At 36.1% G+C, this 21564-nt stretch overlaps 1 protein-coding gene across 7 annotated transcripts in view; it reads right to left on the bottom strand.

Annotated features, from left to right (window-relative positions):
* Window positions 1-21564, bottom strand: part of LOC132704311 (SH3 and multiple ankyrin repeat domains protein 3) — a 104808-nt gene that overhangs the window by 65509 nt on the left and 17735 nt on the right. The window contains exons 1-2 of one of the 7 annotated variants that reach the window (XM_060674222.1): window positions 8781-8875; window positions 8144-8214 (exon numbers count right to left, since the gene is read on the bottom strand). The exons of 1 other annotated variant lie outside the window; for it this stretch is intronic. The gene's annotated coding sequence lies outside the window, so the exon portion shown is untranslated. Of the gene's footprint in view, window positions 1-8143; window positions 8750-8770; window positions 8876-21564 lie in introns of those variants that run through there. 5 more of the 7 variants (XM_060674224.1, XM_060674225.1, XM_060674221.1 and 2 more) reach the window with 5 other exon arrangements.

Raw genomic sequence — 21564 nt, 5'->3', positions numbered from 1 at the left:
TTGCACAAGCACCAAATGTGTAATCAGATATACGAGGGTCATTTGAAAAGTTTCCGACCTAGTTACTAAAAGCTAGTGATCGTAGTTGTGCACCTCTTGATAGTTACTTACCAAAGTTGGGTTAGTTGAGAGTTGTTTGAGTGAGTCGATGTGAGTGTTTTCGTGAAAATGGAGAAAATTGAGTATAGAGCTGTTACAAAATTTTTTGAAAGGCAATACGCCTGCCCAAATTAAAGTTGAGTTGGACTCTGTGTATGGTGACTGGCATCGTCATTTACCACAGTGAAATTTTGGACAGCTGAATTTAAACGTGGCCGTAAGAGCTTAGAAGATGATCAACGTTCGGGACGTCCAAAAACTGTAACTACTGCAACTGTAAGGTTTATCAAATTGAGTTAAACGGACGAATTAGAGTGAGAGAGACAGATAGGCATGAGAAAGCTGTCTGCGCTTTGGGTGCCGCCTTTATTCACGTTAGACCAACAACGTGTTCGAATGGACGTTTCCAACGCATTTTAGGCGCAATAAATTCCAAATTTCAATGTAGATGAAGCTTGGATACATCATTATACCCCCGATTCAAAAATACAGTCAAAACAGTGGACTGCGAAGAGGGAACCCACTCCGAAAAAAGCAAAAACTTTTCGGCTGAGAAAGTGATGCGACCATTATAGGAGCATACTACACGTCATTACTTAACAAGCTAAGGACAAAAATTGCGGAAAAACGGCCACATTCCTGTTGTGCCAAAATCTACGAATTACGGTTTGAACTGCTTGACCATCCGCCTTACTCACCAGATCTAGTCCCAAGCGGCTTCTCTTTGTTTCTTCATCTTAAAACTGCGCTCGGATGACAAAGATTTTCGTCAAACGTGAACAATTATTTTGATATGAAAAACGCTGGGTACTATTTGGACGGGTTAGAGAGATGGAAGCATAGTTGGGAAAAGTGTATAGAGTTACAAGCAGATTATGTAGAAAAATAAAAAACAAATTGAGAAAAAATGTCTTGTATCATTGTTAGGTCGGAAACTTTTCAAGTAACCCTCGTATTTGTTGACAGATTGAAGAGTAATGATCGTTTCTAGGACAACAAATTAAACGTCACATATATGACTAACGTTTGGTTTAATACGTTTACACATCATCAGACTAATAATCAATCGTACAAAGAACACAACAGAAAAATGTAATAATAATTACATACTTCAATCAAAAGTTGACGTGACGTACGCATAATCCTGGATGTAGTTTGTAAAATCCATAAAATACATTCTCAACATTGTGGTTTGCTTCAAAACAGAACACTAAAATTAGTAATGGCAAAGAAAAAAAAGACACGTAGCCAGAAAAGAGAGATATTTGATATTTGACCGTATTCACTTTGCGTCAATACACAAATTATTGATCTTCCCAAAACAAAAAAAGAATAACCGAAAATATAATTAAACTTCTTAAAGTTCCCTGATAAGGTTGGATTAAATATTGCTTAAATTGTTACTATCTGATCTAAAATTAAGCAATGTGGTCTTAAATTTATTTATAGCATGTATTTCCGCCATTGGAAGTTTCTTCACTTTTAGGATTTTGCACGAACGAAATTTGAACTTATAGTAGAAAACTGATGGGAACAAAGTGTGGTTTTTTTCAGATTTATTTTATTTTAGGTTGGTTTGCAACAATCAGACGTTTAATTTGTTGTACCACAACCGATCTCTATTATTAAGTTATAACTGAGGGACACAATCGATATTAATTTATTGAGCTAAACAAAAACAAAAACGATCATCCTAACCTCACTTTTCATAGGCACGAAATTCCACGGCGTTAGCTGGCAACAATGAGATGTCCAGAAGAAATAAAGTGATTGATTGTTTGATTGATGAAAATCGTGATCAACGGTGTGGGGGCCTTTTTGGCAGCTTGTCGATGAGTTGCCTGATCCTGATTTAGGTATACTATAGTCTACGCGATACGGTATTATGATAATTAACCGGTGCGAAAACATTCTGTGCCGCGGTAATTTCTCTCTCTAACGTGTAATAAATTATTGCCAATAATTGGCGTATAAGCAACAGGAAATTATGATAGTACTTAAGTTGACGGGCACCGAGAAATAAACGTATAAAATCATCTTCGCCGCTTGCGTATAAATTATATGCATTACGTCGAGAAGTCTATAAATTGTCGCCGATCAGTGCAACCACTCGCTACGATTCTCTGTCCTGGCGTTGAAACCAAAACTGATACCACAGTATAACCCTCGTTTAGGGACATACCGAGGACTATTCGATACTGATACGGATTATTAAAATTTTTATAAAATATCTTGAAATTAAATTTTAGCTTTTACCCATATATTTAAAAATCGCTTGCTCAATAAGGAGTAGTTGCAGCGTTAGATTATTCCTCCGCTATCGGGTTGCATCCAGGAGTCTTTTTTATTTATCCAAGACTTCCGACTCGGTGGCACATTCGTATCGATTTCTCAACTTTTCGTTGTAATTGATACTTTTTCGAAATTTATTTTAATTTATTCGTTGGAAAACACAAAAACTTCTTACGTACTTGAAGCGCTAAATAACATGATTAAAAAATTGGGAGCTCTGAAAAGGGGTATAAACGACTTACGATTTACTTCATAAAAATTAAAAACATTCTATACCAAGAGAGGCGTTACTCAATACCTGAATGCTGTAGGACTTCCGGCGAGGAAATGGTCATGTGAAGAGGTAAAAAAGAACAATTTCACGCAAGAAGGTCGGCAGCAATGACATTCAAAGTTCAGGACCTGGTTTTACTTCGGATTACTTCAGTACAACCAACAGGATTTAGTCAAAAGCTATTGCCGAATTGGCGAGACCAGTTTAGAATCTCCAAGCGACTAGGCAATGAGCGGTACGAAGTGAAAGACATTCCAGGATTGACAAGGTCACAGAAAAATTATTGTGGTATGTGGCTGGAGTTGAAAAGATCAAGCCATGGATCCAATTTTAAATTCGGGCATGGTAAGCATTGGATAGCTGAGATAGCTGCGACATGGGTCATATTTTGGTAAGAAACGTAGATAGCCACTAGGACGCATTGTGAGCATGGCAGACAGGGCTTTAATAAAAGTAGTGTTATATGTCCCGATACTAATTGTTTGGCCACGGCGACTCAGGGCTAGAGTTTTTCTAGGGCTATAACTATAAATTAACATCCTATTGGGTGCCACAAAGAAAAGCGACGACGGGCAGACAGACGGCGATGTGTCAGCTTCCCGACAGTACCATAGATCCATCGATATTGGATGCCGATTGTGGCGATTCTAATATTTTACTTTTATAAATACGTTTCAGCGCTTTTGTGAAATTCAAACCGAAAAAGATCATATGCATTACTTTCGCTGAATTGGGACGAAGAGCTTTGTTCACCATGTACGCTCCGTCCGTCGTTGCAAACGCGTTACGTTTAAAAGTTTATTGCAGTTTGTTATTTATACCGCCATTATTTTAGAATAGTAATTATTTGTTTATTTTATTAGATAATCCGCTCGGACGTTAATGCCGCCACTCTCTCAGACTCGTACAACGATATTTTTTCTTCTGCCTGTCCGACTCTCGTTTTTCATTGCCGATTCCTCAGGGAACACGGCGACAATTAAGTTTACTGCCTCGCTCCGTCGATAAAATCGCAATGTTAACGCACTCCGCCGCCGAGACACTTTATTTTCCCTTAAAACGCGACGCGGCAACGCCGCGGGCGCGCAAGACCGCACGCGCAATTAGTATTCCCTGCAAAAGTACCACGCAGCGGCATTACACACACATACACACAAGCCATCATACCATTCTGCGCGGTTTACACGCTAATCGTCGATAATAACAATTAGTTACGAACTTCTCCATTCATAATATGGCGATATTTTCATTCCAGGCACGAGTCGAGAGGCCGTCCGACGCATGCGAGGCGCTCAAACGGCCTTAACGTACGAGGTAAAAGTTTCAATAAAGGGGCCGGTTTCTTAATTTTCAGTCCGATTACGTCATTCACCCTTAACCAAAGCACAATAGAAAACAACAACCTGCCTGCCTGTTAAACGACAACAGAAACTTCGGCTCGCGCGACGCATTGTGGGTATTGGTCCGGCGTAGTACGTTGGCGTCTTTAAACGCTGGGTTTTGCTTAAAGCCGTGCCTCGATTAATTGCAATCAGAAACGAAAGATTTATGGTTATATTAATTTGCCCGGTGTTGATTCGGATTTACATCACCGGTGAGTAATATAATTAAGCGAGTTTACGTGTGTGTGCGTGTATTCGAGTGTCGGAACATCAAATTTCCGTAACCGCCCGGTCCGCCGAGATGGATTCGCACGATAGAAAACTTTCTCACATAATACGCAGCGAGAGCCGTTTTCCTGTGAACTGTTTAATCAGCGACTTATACAAATCTCATCTGGCTAATTTATGATGCGGAATTTTAATGTCCCGACTGTGCAAGCGTACAATGCCGTGCGGAAAACTCGGTACCGTTTTGCCTTCTTCGCGTAGAGAGTGGTTGCGTTAACTTTGTATATTAGTTTTTTGCCGAAAACGGCCAAATTTCGTGGGCGGCCAGCGACTATTCGCCATGTTATTTTTAATGTAGATTACGTTCCATTGTTGCATGATCCCTTAGTTTAATAAAAAAATACTATTACGTCCTAGTAGAGTTCTCCAAAGTACGTACCGTTTTTACCACATAAACCGACACACAATGACGTTCCAGAACCGTATGCCAGTACTCAGATTTGTGTAGAGTTTCATCGGGCAGATTCCTCGATTATTATTAGTCCATGCAATAAAAAATCGGTTCTTACTTTTAAATCCTACTCTTAAAATACAACAGTCCGCGAGGCACGGTTCTTGTCGGCTAACATATTAAATACGGCCCTGGCTTGTGGTACACGTACTGAAAAGAATGGTCCCTTCCGCTTTACAACAGGCGTACGAAGTCAAAACCATAAAAGATTGTAAAATAAAATAAAATATTTTGGAGAACTTTACTAATTCAGTTTGATCCGGATCGAACTTGGGAGGTGGGAGATTGGTTTTCTAGGTTGCTCCAAAAAATGCATTATAAAGGGGAATACTTACAGAATTAGTTGAAACCTATCGACATTTTGTTAATAAACATATTATTCAAAAGCGTTCCTAGAGGTTATGGGCTTTATTCAATTTTTCGTTATTTTTTTAGGTTTGCAATATACAATATTGATCGCAAATTTCGTTAATGTAATGGGAATGTCGTTTTTTTTTCGAGAGGCTTGGCATTCTTAATTGCAATTTAGAAACGTCGCGGTGACTTGCGAGTAGTCCGCGCCTCATTGTTGGGTAATTAATATTGATGAATTTATTAAAGCGGATTTGTAATAGCTGAGCGCTCTTCTTATGTTTTCTCGGAACAAAGGAGCGGTTCGCCGCTGCTGCGTCGTCAACCGAATACGAATTTGCGGTAGCCCAATAAATAAGATTGCCTACGAAATTAACACCAGTTATCTAAATTTGTTTGATTTAATAACAACAAACAATAAAAAAAAAACAAATTTTTCGAAAATAAACGGGTTCCTTACTAAATTTGAGGTGAACGTTAGGTAAAACTCTAAAATCAAAATTTAGGTAACCGCCAAAACCAACAACGATAACTACCATCCTTAATGACACCCACAGTCCTGTTATAGTGACAATTCTACTAATGCTAAAGCTACTAATTTGATACTTTTAATATTTTCCCTGGATTAGTGTAGATGATCAGCGTCTGTTAATCTGTAACGGATTTAAAATCCGTATTCTGATTTTGATTTTTCCTCGATTCCGCACTTCACTAGAAAACACCCAAAACTTGGAACAAGGGAGTATTTTTACAAAATGGAAGAATTGTTTTTATGCGTGCAAAAGATGTTTTTTTCTTGAAAACCGTTGTATCTATCGCAAAAATAATTGAAGCAGATGCCCGAGATCTTGTGCTAAAACATTTTTTCGATATTGTATCGGATTGTATCGTGTCAGTTTTTACTTTTTTTTTACAATATGTTAAACATTTTTGTCCGATTTTTTGAAATTTGGCATATATGATAAAGGCACACCCTAGCTTCAACTACATTGAAAGTTATCAGCTCAGTAATTGGAAAACGGTGACAAATGTGACAATTTAGTACCGTCGTGTCGGTCTAGTCTATAATGTTCGTATTTGCAGTTTTCATACAAAGGTACTCGAGGTATTTGAAAAAATCCTGTTGTAAAACGCTATTTCTGGAACAACTTTTTCCAAATTTGTCATGACTTTGACTTTGGGAAAGTTACATAGTGAACCGTAAGAGCATGATAGACAAAAAAGGTCGTCTCTAAAATAAGAAGCCCCTAAGCAACTTTGTTATTCAACATCCATACCACAAAAGTACAGCATAAAGGTATACGGGCGATTATCAAATTAATTTTCCAAATAACTCCCACGCACGGGAAGCTGTCGAATCGCTTTTTAATGATAAACGAGCCCGGTCTGACGAAAACGCGGCGATTTAAAAACACCACCTGGGTTTCGAAACACATTGGTCGATATGAATCTCTCTCGCACTCTTTATACCATATAACCGAGAATAAAAAAAATAACTCTCGATGGTACAACGTCGAACGAGGCTAATTGATTATGCGGTGTTACACAGTCTCGAGATTATCAACTCTATACGGCGAATTGTTCATTAATATTGCAGCGGTTTCGAGGTTGGTCATTTTTAAATCGGCCTGGGTTCGCGCCATAAAGTAATACCAACATTTAAAACACTGCGAAGAGAAGAAAGGCAAAAGTGCAATCTTCAGGTCGCAAGCTAACGGAATTACACTTCAATTTTACCTTAAACTTACAGACGTTATGACGTTATAACGTGACAAATATCTTATTAGAACGAGATATCGACGAACTTAACTAGAAATTCTGGAAACGGCAGGGGGCAGTTTTAACTCAGCCAAAATTTGGGTTACAAGATACTACGTTTATAGAACTTAGAAAAAACATGCAGCTTTTCCGAATTTTTGACTTTTTAAATAGGATTTTTCGACACACAAGTATTTTCGAAGATAGCAAACATTACTTACATTTTCGGTTCAAATTTTCAACAAGTTCCCATTCGCAGATTCCTAGTAAAACGCCTGTTTATACACTTGCTCGCTTACCCAGCAATAAAGTTGTTTACAAAATCGTTTACATTACCGAAAGCGTTTTACACCTGACGAAATTGTAAACTTTGAGGTTAAAGACATCGATCGGGAGCATCAGATAATCAAAAACTTCCTATACATGTGTGAAGATTAAAATTGGTTCACAATGGTCCAGTGGAAATACTAAAAGTGAAGAAAAAGAGACGTTGAAAGCAACGTTTCGATCATTTTGGCGTAACCGAACTTTTTTCTATGCGCAAACGGCTGTTGACCATCTTGTGGCCGAAAATTTGCCGAGTTTATAAAAAAATAATAACCAAATTATAATCGGATCAAAAATGTTGTATCTCGCGTGTCCATTTTAATAATAATTAACCATCGCCCATCAGAGCAGATTATTGCAAAACTCGACTTTCGCACGCAACGCCTTCGATTTTCCTATAAGAGTACCAAGAAGCATTCAACAACAGCAGCAGCAGTACCAGGAGCTTGTCCGATCATTACCTAAACTTATTTATAACTATTACGTTTAATAAGATTGTAAAGTAAACACGAGCGTATAAGTAGGTATGTAAATGACTTCCTAACGCGAAAGAGTGATTTGTATTAAACGTGGTGGAAATCGAGGGGAAAATAATTTCCTGGAGTAGGAAGCCACCTCTGTAGCTCTATCTTTTCTTATTCTTATATCTAAACCTTGTGAGTTTTTCGTAAGCGAAATAATATTAAAAAAAGGTTGTGGTGTTTAGTATATCCCCGTGTATAAAAATTAATAACGTGAGCTCCAGGGTTGCCATGTGCAATCAATCTCTTTCCCTCTCTCTCCCTTTCCTTCCTTTTAACATAGGATAGACAGGCGTTAATACGGGAAAAATGTCGACGATAAAGCGGTTAAAGGTGGGTCGATCTTGAGATTTCCATTAAAATGGACGTACAATTATGGGGGGGAGGGGTACATACGTACTTCTCATACAACTGTCTGCGTCCTGGACGATCACGCAAATGAATCCAATAGGGCCCGATCTTATCCACCTGCTAAGACCACTCGGTTCGAAAAAAACAATTCTTGTCACGGAAAGGGCCCATAAAAAATCGCCAGTAATTTTTAAACTAGTCAAAATAACAGAAAAATTACTGCAAAATATTTTGATCATTACTTTTTTAAAACAAACGGTGTAATCATTTTTCAATTTACAATTTTGTAATTTAGTAATTTTTTCTCGCGACATTGAACAACGATGTCGTTTTTTTATTATAGGTAAGATTGATATTTCCAAAATCTCAGAAAAAATCCGCGTCCCTGGAGAAGACAAATGCCCACCAAATAACCAAACTTTTTTTTCAAATTTAATATCTTGGTAGGAACTTTTGCTAATTTATCGTAAACACGACAACGCCGCACAAAGGTATCCAAAATGGCGCGTGGAACTCTATAGGGCCGGTTTCGTTCGTTTTCCTAATTTTCCGCAAAGAACAAACTAATTTTTTTTTTCGAAATTCTTATTCGTGATGGTGCGGGCCCTTTCCGGTGAAAAAATTTCGGCCCATCCCAACCCCCGCGCGGAGATAAACGTTATCGCACCAAACGCACCCCCGATCACCTGTTTCTGACGCCACCTCCCCGACTCGCACACTCGCGCACCCACACACACTCTCTCGATACGTCGCCAAGTACTGCGTACAAGAGCAACCTGCGACGGACTGAAAGAGGACCAGAGAACGAGCTTGTCGCCTTGCCGTGGGGGTGGAAAGCGACGTTGCCGGTGTCGTCTGCGCAAACGCGACGTTGCTATCGCGAAGGGTCTAAATTGACTCTTCCTGGATGTGGAAATGATAATGTTATATTTAACGGGCGCGTATGGTAACGGAATTTGCCGTTAGTTGCTTTCCGGTTCGACGCTGTGAAAATCGAGCAAGGGGTGGAGACGCGAGGGGGTGTTTTGTAGAACGTCAATGTAGATGTCTTTTTATTATTATTCTTTATTCTTCATTCTTATTTTAATAGTAAATACCCACGTGAAATCGAATTAGAATTTGACGTTGAAAGAGATTAAATTATAATTAATATTAGCGATTTCCTGTAGCATATCCCTTATTTCGAAAAAACATCGTCGTAACTATAAAACTGTAAAGTTTTCAAAAAATAGTAAACTTTTTTATTGATTTTGATAATAATCGTCCATAACTAATCTTTTTTTGATTAATTTTTAATTCTGTCGATATTCTTCCAGACCAGCGATGGCAATTGCCCAGCCTTTCATTAAATATAAGTAAAGTAAAACATTATATATATATATATATATATATATATATATATATATATATATATATATATATATATATATATATATATATATATTTTCACGTATTGATTCACGGATATATATATATATATATATATATATATATATATATATATATATATATATATATATATATATATATATATATATATATATATATATATATATATATATATATATATATATATATATATATATATATATATATATATATATATATATATATATATTCGCTTCTTTTAAATTGCGAGGTGGTTTGGCGGGGGTCGCGAATGATTTAAATAGTCCCAGCGGAATGAAACAAGTAACACAAATTCGTTCGTCCGGAAAAATCGATATATATATATATATATATATATATATATATATATATATATATATATATATATATATATATATATATATATATATATATATATATATATAAAATAATAAAAAATAAAATTTTGATATAAAAGCTTGCGCAAAGTGTCACTTGAAGACGTCGACTTCGTTATTCACGATCGCTAACCACTTCGGACGTTTCCGGTACTTGAAACACGGGTTTGAAAGGCATCGGATGTTTTCGGTAGTGTCACATTGGCATTTTGACATTTGTCAGTTATGATACTCACGACAGACGTCACCCAGTGAATCTATTCGTGCTGTTTTGCACGAATAGACCACTTCTTAATTGACTAGTAAAATTCGAACAATCTATCATTATTTAATAATAATATTGTGATGTCCAATTTATGTAACTAATATAATAAACTAACCAAAACAAACCTTCTTCAAGGGTTACCCGAATAAGATACTTAGAGATTCTGAGAATCCCAATAAAGAAATAAGTAAATGAATATTTCATTGTATTTTTAAAATTATTTCGGTCAATTGAAAAAAGATATTTAATAAAATATCATACCTTTTAGTTTAGTTTTCGCTAGCACAGTATTTCTTTGTTATTGCTGCATACAATTATAGAAGGCTATGTTTACATTATTTCTTTTAACGGCCGTGAGTCGAAATTAAAAGGAAGCCCCTTTGCGATGGTTTCTGGATTTCGGGACTAGTTTTTCATGCGTACGGACGAAAGGTTGAAAAGTAGGTCACGACGCTTGACCACGGGTATTAGGTATTTATTCGACGGTTAGACGAAAAAGACGTAAAAGACTTGGCTAACGCGAAACGCCGTGCCGCTTACTATTTTATTTAATTTAATTAGTGAACTGGATAAAAATAATAATTAGCAAAAATGTGGTTCATATTTACGTACAGTTGGTTTAAAAGTTACTATTACAGTGTCGATTATTTAAAATTTACATATGTACTTAATTAACACTCTGCATATTGTCTATAAAAAGTGATTTCAGGTATTCGGACTATAATAAAACGATTAGGAGCTGGTGGAAGTTGTTTTAGTCGTTGTTATTTTTTGCCGAAAGAAAAACATCTTTCTCAATAAGCAATACGTATACATTGTACCACACTTGCCACGCGAACGGCTCGTACGCATCAATTAAAGGTAAACGGATTAATTAATAAATTTATTTATACCTTACTCTCGAGCCGAACGGATCAAAACTGGTTCGGGTATTATAATCGTTATATAACCGCATTTAATTAAAATCGACAATAAATATTTTTGTTGATAAGGGTAGGGATTGGTATACGACACGCTAATGTGATCCTTGTCGACCTGTTTATTATTATTTTTTTTTGTAAAACTCTGCACTTTGCCGCTGAGGTAGAACATGGGGTATATAGCTGGAAAAGTGACCGAAACAGTAACGCCATTGCTCAATTCCCGCTGATAAAATAAAAATTCAAGCAACAGAAAGTAATGGTAACCAAAATGTAGAAATATGGTGTTTCGTCTTTGAAGAACTTAATAATAATAAAAATAGTTACGATTCCAAATGGTAAAACTTCCTTATTTTAAATAGAACACCCCGTAAATTATTACCCTTCGGGTTTTCCTATACTTATTACCATACTTTATTAGATATTTTGATTAATTTATGAAATTTGAAAGACAACATTATTTTGAACACCTTGCTGCTTTTCACTATGCCTATTTCAACGGGTTTATTGTTATTTCATGTGTTATATCAATAGACAATCAAATCCCAAAGTTGTTTTTCGTTAGCTTTGATTTTAACCAAGTTTGACAGGTTTTGCGTTAGAGTAGTTTTGGTTGGTTGGAACTCTTCAACTGGTCATCCATCCAGATCACCCGTTTTGGATTTTCCACCCCGTAGTGTACGTTACTGTACTAAGTAGACAGGAATTTTTGAATTGTATCGACGATGTCTTTACTAATTCCAATCTAGACGCGCATCGAACGTTTTAATATAGAAACAGCTGCTCAATTTATTTCTTAAAACAAAATAATCTTTCAATGTCTGGCAAATATCACATGATAATAACATGGAATAACAAAAAACCGTTTTACAGAATTGTTTTGCATCTGACCGTAATGTAATAATTGAAAAAGCAAAAATATTTTGAAAATTTTTTAGAGTTTGGGATAAATCAATAAATATCAATCTATAAAAAAGATGTATTTTTGTACTTTTTTATTTTAGCAAATAAGCCGTTGTGATAGTATTATTTATTATTTAGTTACGGAATAGATCGACTTTTGGGCTTAGTATTTCGTTCTATACAGTCCTCATCGACTTTTGCTAATGTTTGGGGTTGTTTTTTGAACTAATTTGCTTTGTCTTGCTTTGCTTCGTTTGCTGTTCCGGAACACGATGGAATGCGGTAGCGTAAGCGGATCGCTCGTTGTCCACTTGAAGGAATTAAAAAGTGTTTGCCCAACAGCACTCAAGTCTGCAAATATTTGACGTCCGGTGTAAAAAAAAACGGAAAGGCAAATATTGACAATCGCGTCTTCTACGTGCCCGTCTTTGCACGCATCGATTTTCTGTATTATAGTAAAGGGGTGACATTGTTTTTGAGGTCGCAAACCTCGGGAGGTGATGATGGTGTCCGATAGTTTTGAACGTGATTTATACACTTGCATATTAATTAAACAATTTCAAGAGAAGGGAGAAAATAATGCAGGAATATTTGCAGGTCCTCAAAAATGGCGACACATTAAGGATCTCCTGCACTTCCTCATTTGTTGCAGTTCACAATTTTTTGGCATAGTGAAAGATTTCATCAATATATTAAAACAATTTTAGAGCATTATTAAGGAAAATGGGATACACACGTTATTATTACATATTTGATGATGTCATGATTAATGCTGGAGTCCCAAATTAAAAACATTCAGGAGTGTCATGCAAAAGAGGCTTAAGAATGACTTTTGATGACTTTTTTGTTGAATTTTTATTATTTCATTAAAATGAAAAATCGAAATTCGAGCTCTTGCGTAAAAGGTGATTTTTGAGTGTTAAAAATTCTTTTATATTTTGGAATTAATATGACAATTCTTAAGTTGAAAACTTTAAATTTGGACGCTTATATATATATTTTTTAATGTTGTTCGCAAGAGGCCTTAGTTCAATCTATTGCGTCATAATTTTTTTTGCGTACATAATGCTAACGAAAATTTTAGTGCGGAAACGGTTTATGGGGCATTTTTCGCGAAACAATATTTGCTATTGTAAAAACGCTATTGCCCCACACTCGGACACGGGTCTATAAAGTAATTCAATTGTTTGCTCGGTTTTATATGTACGCATGGGCGACGTTTAATGGCAGCACGCGCTGACGTCAATGTATTACAAGGTGCCTTTAAAGTGGTGTTTCTGGAACCCTTTATGTTTCGTCGTCCAATGTTCAGCATCAATTGGACCTTTAAAAAAATCTGGATCAGAATTCCTCATTCGGGGAATGTTTTTTATAGTATTTTACTTTTTGTTTTTAATTAACCATTTTACATTTTTGTTTTATCTCCAGTAAATGTTTGAACATTGGAAAGAGAAAAGGAAAAACATTTATTTAATTAAATCGGTTGAGTTTTATCCCAAAATAACTTTAATTAACTGCAAAAATCAAGAAAATATATTTTTCTTTAATTTGGAAACCTGAAAATTGACCCAGAAACATATTGAATCATATGTGTATGTATATGTATAATATTGCTTAAAAATGTTTGCTTCATTAAACCCTGTCGCGAGCCAATTCGCCATTTGCGGGTCTTTAGTCACGGGTTGGGAGCGATCCTCAATTTTATATAATATGCAACTGAAATTCTCTTACAACAACCAACAACTTGTGACTAACTTGCTGCATATGAAATTTTAATTAGCCCCTATTCTTAAAATTGCATATTAATTTTTGGGTTTCCTACAACAAAACATCAACATATACAGTCAGTTTCACATTTCGTTTTTTAATACCCTGACAATTAGACAATTAGATACTTAACAAAGTATAGGATAATGTCATATAAAATTAAATAGTTAATTAAAGAATAAGCTCGGGGGCGTTACAATTTAGATATTCATCTATAGCGTAAAAAGCATTTTTTGCTAAATTATTCTTAAGTACACTTTTTTGTATTTTCTTAACCTCAGAGGAAAGTTTATTATAGAGTTTAACTCGTAGAACTGTCGGGCTATTTGCTACCTTAGCCAGCCTGACCCTAAATTCATATTGAACGTTTCTGGCCAAGCAGCCATAACAGTAAAGCAACAAAATCTGAACATCAACCTTATATCCCAATTGCCAAAGTACATACGCATAAACTGACAGTTTCTGTAACAACTGCAACAACCTGTTTAGTCCACGTGAAGTGTTCGTCGATAAAAACTCCCAGGTATTTCACAACTCTGGTTTGTTTTCTTATTTAATTTAACAAGAATGTTTTTATTTGAATCTGTCAAGCTAAAAAGCATCATTTCTGTTTTCGATTCATTTAAAGCAAGTTCATTTTCATTGAAAAAAGTTTCTTATTTACCGCACAGGTTAACATTTTGGATAAAATATCTAAACGAGCATTTGAGGTTGTGTAATGACTAGGAAATTCCTGCATAATGTTAACAAAGAAAATTATGAATAAAAACTGATAACTGGAGCGTAAGATGAACGTACCGAGATATCTTTTTATTTTGAATTGGTTTTTTGTTCTCTACCAGTGAGGTAAGATTTTATCCAATAATAACTAATTGGATTCAACTAAAAAATAATAAAAACTGTTGGAAATGAAGAAAAAAGCAATTTTTTTACAAAAATATTCAATCGTATAAGAAATACGTGCAGTCCCCGGATGGAGCAACATTTTTTTTCCCGAAGCACTCTCTGACGACCGCCAGATGAAACGGCACTTTCTCGGCATATTAAACAATACCTAGTCAATAACCTTTGCTATTAATCTCCGCGCATAACGAATTACGTTCGTATAATTACAGCCAGAATGGTGCTTCGAAAGAGAGCCCGAATATCGATGTCAATGAACGAAAATCTCCTATCGGGTCGGCTGCATCGGTTTGACATTTCGATGGACTTGTCGATAACGAAAATCGGGAACCCGTTATTGTTTGTTTTCGTATTTTGGCGGCAGCGGGGCACCTGCCACAGTTTAAACTTGAACTTTTCCAAAGCGTTGCTGCAAGTGCCCGCCAAACAGTCTGAAAGAGTCGCGACGACTTTATAGGCATTTTTTCTCTCGTTTTTTAATCCGTCTAAAAAGTAGGATTTTGGGAGCTCTCCAAAAAAGGATGTTTTTTAAGCGATTAATTCCTACTTATTTACTCTAATACTATATAATAATATAATATACGTCTTCTGGATTCCTCCTCTTCACAGCTTAACTGAAAGAAGCCAATATGATGATTGGCAAAACATCAGCAAGTTCGATTTTTCAAAAACCGGCGCAGGAGAAAGCCATATAAGGGGTGTTTTTTTTTCGATGTATAGAACTTTAAGTTGCAATAAAACAACCATGGATTATTCGATTGACATGAATTTTATTTATCCGAAAGATAATCTTGTAGCATTACATTTTAAATATGATTTCATATGACCGCCACGGCTGGCGCGGATGTAGTCCAATCTGGACGTCCAATTTTCGATGGCTTTTTCCAACATTTGTGGCCGTATATCGGCAATAACATGGCGAATGTTGTCTTCCAAATGGTCAAGCGTTTGTGGCTTATCCGCATAGACCAATGACTTTACATAGCACCACAGATAGTAGTCTAGCGGTGTTAAATCACAAGATCTTGGAGCCAATTCACAGGTCCAAAACGTGAAATTAGGGGGTCACCAAACGTGTCTTTCAATAAATCGATTGTGGCACGAGCTGTGTAACATGTTGAGCCGTCTTGTTGAAACCACATCTCCTGTACATCATGGTTATTTCATTCACGAATGAAAAAGTTAGTAATCATAGCTCTATACCGATCACCATTGACTGTAACCTTCTGGCCATTATCGTTTTTGAAGAAGTACGGACCAATGATTCCACCAGCCCATAAAGCGCACCAAACAGTCAGGTTTTCTGGATGTAACGCTGTTTCGACATACACTTGAGGATTAGCTTCGCTCCAAATGTGGCAGTTTTGTTTGTTGACGTAGCCATTCAACCAGAAGTGCGCTTCGTCGCTAAACAAAATTCGCTTATGAAAATCGGGAACAACGGCAATCTCGTTTTGGGCTCATTCGACGAATCTACGCCTTACTTGATGATCGTTTGGCTTGGATTTTGTAAGCACGTAAACCAAGATTCTTTCGTAAAATCTTCCATAAAGTGGATGGACACAGATCCAATTCCTGTGCTCGATGGCGGATGGACTCATTCGGGTCTTCCTCAATGCTACGCTCTACAGCAGCAATAGCTTCTTCTGTACGCACCGTACGGCGTCTCTGGGGATGCGAGTTATCAGTAAGAGTAAACGTGGTGCGAAAACGTTCCATGGTTAATCGAATTAACTGCTCTGATGGACGATTTTGTCGACGATAAAATGGACGTAGTGCGCGATACGTATTCCGCACAGAACCATTATTTTCGAAATAAAATGCACTATTTGCAAGCGTTGTTCAGGCGTGAGTGTATTCATGATGAATTGCCAAATCAAACAGAATAAATCACTTGACAGCTGTTAAATCGGTCGCCATCTCGAACAGTAATGCCAACTTAAAGTTCTATACATCGAAAAAAAAACACCCATTATGTGTATGAATATGAATACGTAATAAGTGGGATTTTAATTCCATATATAATTCTGGGCATCGCAACTGCACAACTGCGCAATCCGTGCATTGTCTTGATGAAAGAGAATGTTTTTCTTTTTCAGATGAGGACCTTTCTCCTTTAATTTCTTGCTCAGCCGTTATAATAATGGCACAGTAGTTTTCTTTTCCAAGTAATCCATTAACCAAAAAATCGTGGCCATTACCTACCGGCCGACTTAGCCGTCTTCGTTTGTTTTGACTGTGCTCTTGTCTCTGATCACTTTAAATCATATCATCAAATCATTGTTTAAACTCATTCACCCAATTGTAAACAGTTGCAAACACAGGAACAGATGTCATGAACTTTGTCCAACTCAGCTCGGTGGAAAACTCACTTTAATCCATTTTTTATAGACAAATTAAAGTTGTCTCCTTCAATAGACAACATCATTTAAACTAGAGCCGAAATTTTAATTGCTGATCAGTTATGATGCACATTAATGGCGAAAATTGATTTTCGATACGATCGCCATTTCTTATATTTTCTAAGGACTATTTATAATTTTCCAGAAGATTTGATTGGACGAGTCTGAGGAGTGCTTGACAAGAAAATTTTGTTGGGTTGAAGGAAAGTAGCTGGAAAAATGACAAGCAAGGGACAGACAAGCGTTTTTTTTTGTTTTTGTCTAAAATGCTTTGCATATTGAGCAGGTATGGTGTCTTAAAAAAGGGTAAAAAATTACTTAACGATGTCGGTTTAAAAGTATATTAACATTCGCTTTCGTAAATTTCGTGTATGTCGTATATTCATAGCATGTATGATAATCGATTCTTCTCCGATGCCATTAAGCGCGATGTCAGCGGACCGTCAAAAACCCAAATTATTCGCGATTTTAAGAAGCTAACGGTATTTAAATTGAAAGTTCCACGCAAACAGCTCGCGCGCGCAACGAATAAGTTAAACGTCAAAAACGGTAATCTAGTTTGTGCATTGGTGGCGTTTTTTCAAACTTAATTTGTATTTTCCGCGAGTCATCGTCACGCTCCTTTCTATCCCTCGGTATACGGAGCTATTCCCGTTGCTTGTGTTATTTTTATCTGTCCGTAATAGTTATACATAATAATCATTAAAGAAAAAAACACCAAAGAAGGCATGGAGCAGATAAAAGTTCCATTTCTTTCTATTTCCCTATTCTGTGTTCTCTGTCACACATGTTTGCTGTAACACTGAAACCGATTGAGCTAGAATATTTTCGCACCGACGCCGAATTCTGACAAAAATGTACAAAGTAAGCGTCCGAAATTTCAGGTAATCGATTTCAATTTCAGGAAGATCGAGTTTGGTTCCCTGACAGAGAACCCATTAAAACTGGGAACGATGCGAGCTCGCCAAGTATTAAAAATTCAGAATCCACTTTTTCCAGGTTCAAAACAAAGTGAATTTCTCGAAAACCGTTTGGCGGATCGAAAAAAATTCTAGAATCATAAAACGCACGTCTATAGCGTTTTGAACCGGGTGTACCAGTTATTGGCAGAAAACTGAGAATTAACTTTTTTAACGTGAATATTTTACTCGAATTGATGTTGTTAGTGAATTGGGCCGTTTTGGGAACTACAATTTTTGTAATGACAGTTTTGTATATGGAAATAGTAATTTCTCGACCAAATCAATATTTCAAAGTGCGCATAATTTTAAAGTCTGCAGATATAGACATTCATCAAACAATGCGATTATCTTATAACTTTTCCCTACCCAGAGAATGCGCTTAGTATACCAGGTCGGAGTGAAACGTGTCCTCTTTCACTGCCAGGATAGGGTTACACGATTCTTCGACATTTTTTTTCTGTATTCAATTACACAGATGAGGATGACGGATTTCCTAGATAGCCTCGCGTGACGCTGGAAAGAGATCATATTTTGCACAAAAGCACATTGAGTAAAACACAAGAAACACGAGATAAATTGTATTTTTGACGTATAAGCACGTCGGTCGTTGTCGCGTCAAATAACATCGAAGTTTTCAGAAAATCCAACAAAGGCTACCAGAAAAATTTGCTATCGTTTTCTCGCCCTATATACAGAGTGTTTCTGCAGACAGTAACTGCTGGCAAAATTATTAACAATAATTTTACTTCATTACTGCTAAAATTTTAGATAACTCAGGCGAATTGTTTAAAAAATGTGTGCAAAATGCAAAAATATAAATAAAATAATTTTTTTCTACTTCCTAACTCTACAATACCCAATTATGCTTGTGGAAAGTGTAGGTTTAAGATATTAGTTTCGTTGCCCACAGTGGCTTGCCACTTCGTATATTTCCGATACTTTAGTCACGGATTTGAAGTCAATCGGATGTTTTCGACAGATTTTATCCACGGATGGTATTTTGACCTTTGCTAATTTCGGTCACGTCATACCCACGTGGACGTATGTATCCATGTTGAATTACAAAAATGTAAACAAAACTGGTCCTAAAAAAATACAGGATGATAAAATTCTTCACTCACTTTTTATTAAGTACTCGCGCTGCTAGTGCCAATGAGACTAAAATGGAGCTTACATAATATACTATTATACTTCATATTGCTGTTCTCAAATTAAAATGATACTACACTCGCAGTAGCAATTTTTCTGCGCCCAGTCCTCACGATTTTAAAGCAAATTCGGTGGATTCCGTCTATTCAACACTAGGTCGTCAGCTGCTAAGTATCAAAGACCATGACATAGTCATACTGGACTATCAAGTTTTTGGTACTTATAAACAATTTTTCCCACAGAAATGTGTTTTTATTCCTAGAGGAATATACTAAAAAACATGTCCGGATATCCCAGAGATATGAATTTCCAATCAAAAAAGAATATTCTACCGATAAATACGTTTTTAGTTCATTCATTTAAGTTATTCGAGTGTTACAACGATCTAGTTCTCGCGCTTGTGTTTTTTTTTTGTTGGTCTGGCAAAACCCGATGATTTTGCATAAGGTAGACATTGAAGTTGTAGAGGACAAAGAAGACTACGAAATGAACATTCTTCTTGGCCGTCTGAGGCCAGAACAAAAATCTGTCAATGCCTGATTGGCTTTTCTCTAAGGAAGAGGCTCAAATTTTCACTTTACGCTATGCTTAGACAAGATGCTTCGGCAGTACCATTTAATGTTGTAAATGGAGCATCCAAGTCCAACACTGCCCGAACAACAGACCAGGAAATAAAAAAAGCTGTAGATTCTGTTAAACTAATTGCAGACTCTATTTCGAGCCATCAGGGATACTTAATTGTTCCCATCTCTGGACCCTTCCATACGACATATATTAAATTCCTGCCCAGTAGACTCTCTATTCTTTGGAGTTGACTTTCCTGAGAATCGGAAGATTTTTAAAGAGTCAAAAAAATTAGGAGCCTCTCTAAAAAAGAAGCCCCCCTAAAATTTCACTACCAGCGAAGAATGTTCCCACTCAGTTATTCGCTGTAGCTGGTTCATCGTCTTCACGTAACCAATCTTAGGTTAAAAATAGAAGTTGTTTTTTGGGGTTGGGTCGATCTCAGCGAAGTCTCGTTATAAGACGGAACACGAAGAAATGAGGAAGTATCCATACCAGAACGATAGGATTATCGTTAGTTCAGGTAACTTGTATACAATACGTGAGTCTTACTAAATTACTAAAAATTTCAATATTCTGCCATGCATTTCTAGACATAAAATATCTTTTATCAAGAAGTCAACCCACCTACATGTTATAAATTTTACTCACAGTGAATTAGACAGTGGGTAAGTATTAAAAGACTCATTCGAATTGGGGCAGTCTCAGAAACTACTCCGCAATCAAATCAATTTCTTTCGTTTGTACCCAAACCAGATGGGATATTTCATTTAATTTTAAATTTAAAGAAGTAGAATTGTTTTATTGATCCTCCTCACTTTAAAATGAATATTAATTAATTAATATTGAACTGTATTACAACTAAGGATTATTTTTTTACATCAGATTTGAAGGATGCATTTTTTTAAATTCCGATCCATTATAAATACAAAAAATATCTGATTTTTTGGTGGAAAAACAAATATTATATGTTCAATACTTAAAATTAAGGTGTGCCTATACTTTCAAGTCGGGAGTTTAAATTAGAAATTTTCTCAGACGCATCTCGCATTGGTTGAGGAGCATTTTGGACAAGCTATGGATAGTTTCTGGGAGCCAGTATATCTGTCCAAACATATGCATTTTTTAGAACTTGTTGGAGCATTTCATATTGTTAAATGTTTTGCCAACAAACTTTCAAATTGCTTATTACTTCTTACACGACAGTCATTACTTGCATAAATTGGTTGGGAAGTGTAAATAAAATTTAAAAAAAAATTATCTATCTGGTGGGAGCATAGCAATTATTTATCAATTGCTTCATATATTAATACTTCAGAAAACTATTGTGAAGATCGAGAATCCTGAATAACAAAAGTAGATACCGAATATGAGTTATCCATGTAGAGTTTAAAAAAAAATGTTCTCATTTTGGAACTGCATGCATAGACTTGTTTGCAACTCGTCTAAATACTAAATGTTTTCCCTATATATCTTGGACAGCAGATCTGAATTCTATAAAGATGCATTTACAATTTACAAAAACGATTTGGAAGCCGGATTTTTGTGCGGAACTCCTCTGACGAGGCCTTCCAGCTATGTGCCTTGATCCAATCCTGGGATCCTTGACTACAAACATGCTTAACCAATACAATCTATATTCTCAAAAATGGTGGTTATTCTCTACCAATTTACAAAAATATCCCTATTCATATCATTTAGATGCGTTAATTTCATTTTTATCTACAAAATACAAAAGGAGGGCCTCTTGTTCAACTTTAAATTCTCAACATGCATCTCTCGCACTAATATGTAATTAGATAAGGCTTACCAAAAAAGATTTTTGAAAGGAGTTTTTAGAAATATCAAATAATGTTTGCTATGATAATA

This window comes from Cylas formicarius, unplaced genomic scaffold (genome assembly GCF_029955315.1).
Source record: "Cylas formicarius isolate icCylForm1 unplaced genomic scaffold, icCylForm1.1 PGA_scaffold_7__23_contigs__length_41026272, whole genome shotgun sequence".
NCBI lineage: Eukaryota > Metazoa > Arthropoda > Insecta > Coleoptera > Brentidae > Cylas > Cylas formicarius.
This window is presented reverse-complemented; position numbering and strand designations above follow the sequence as displayed.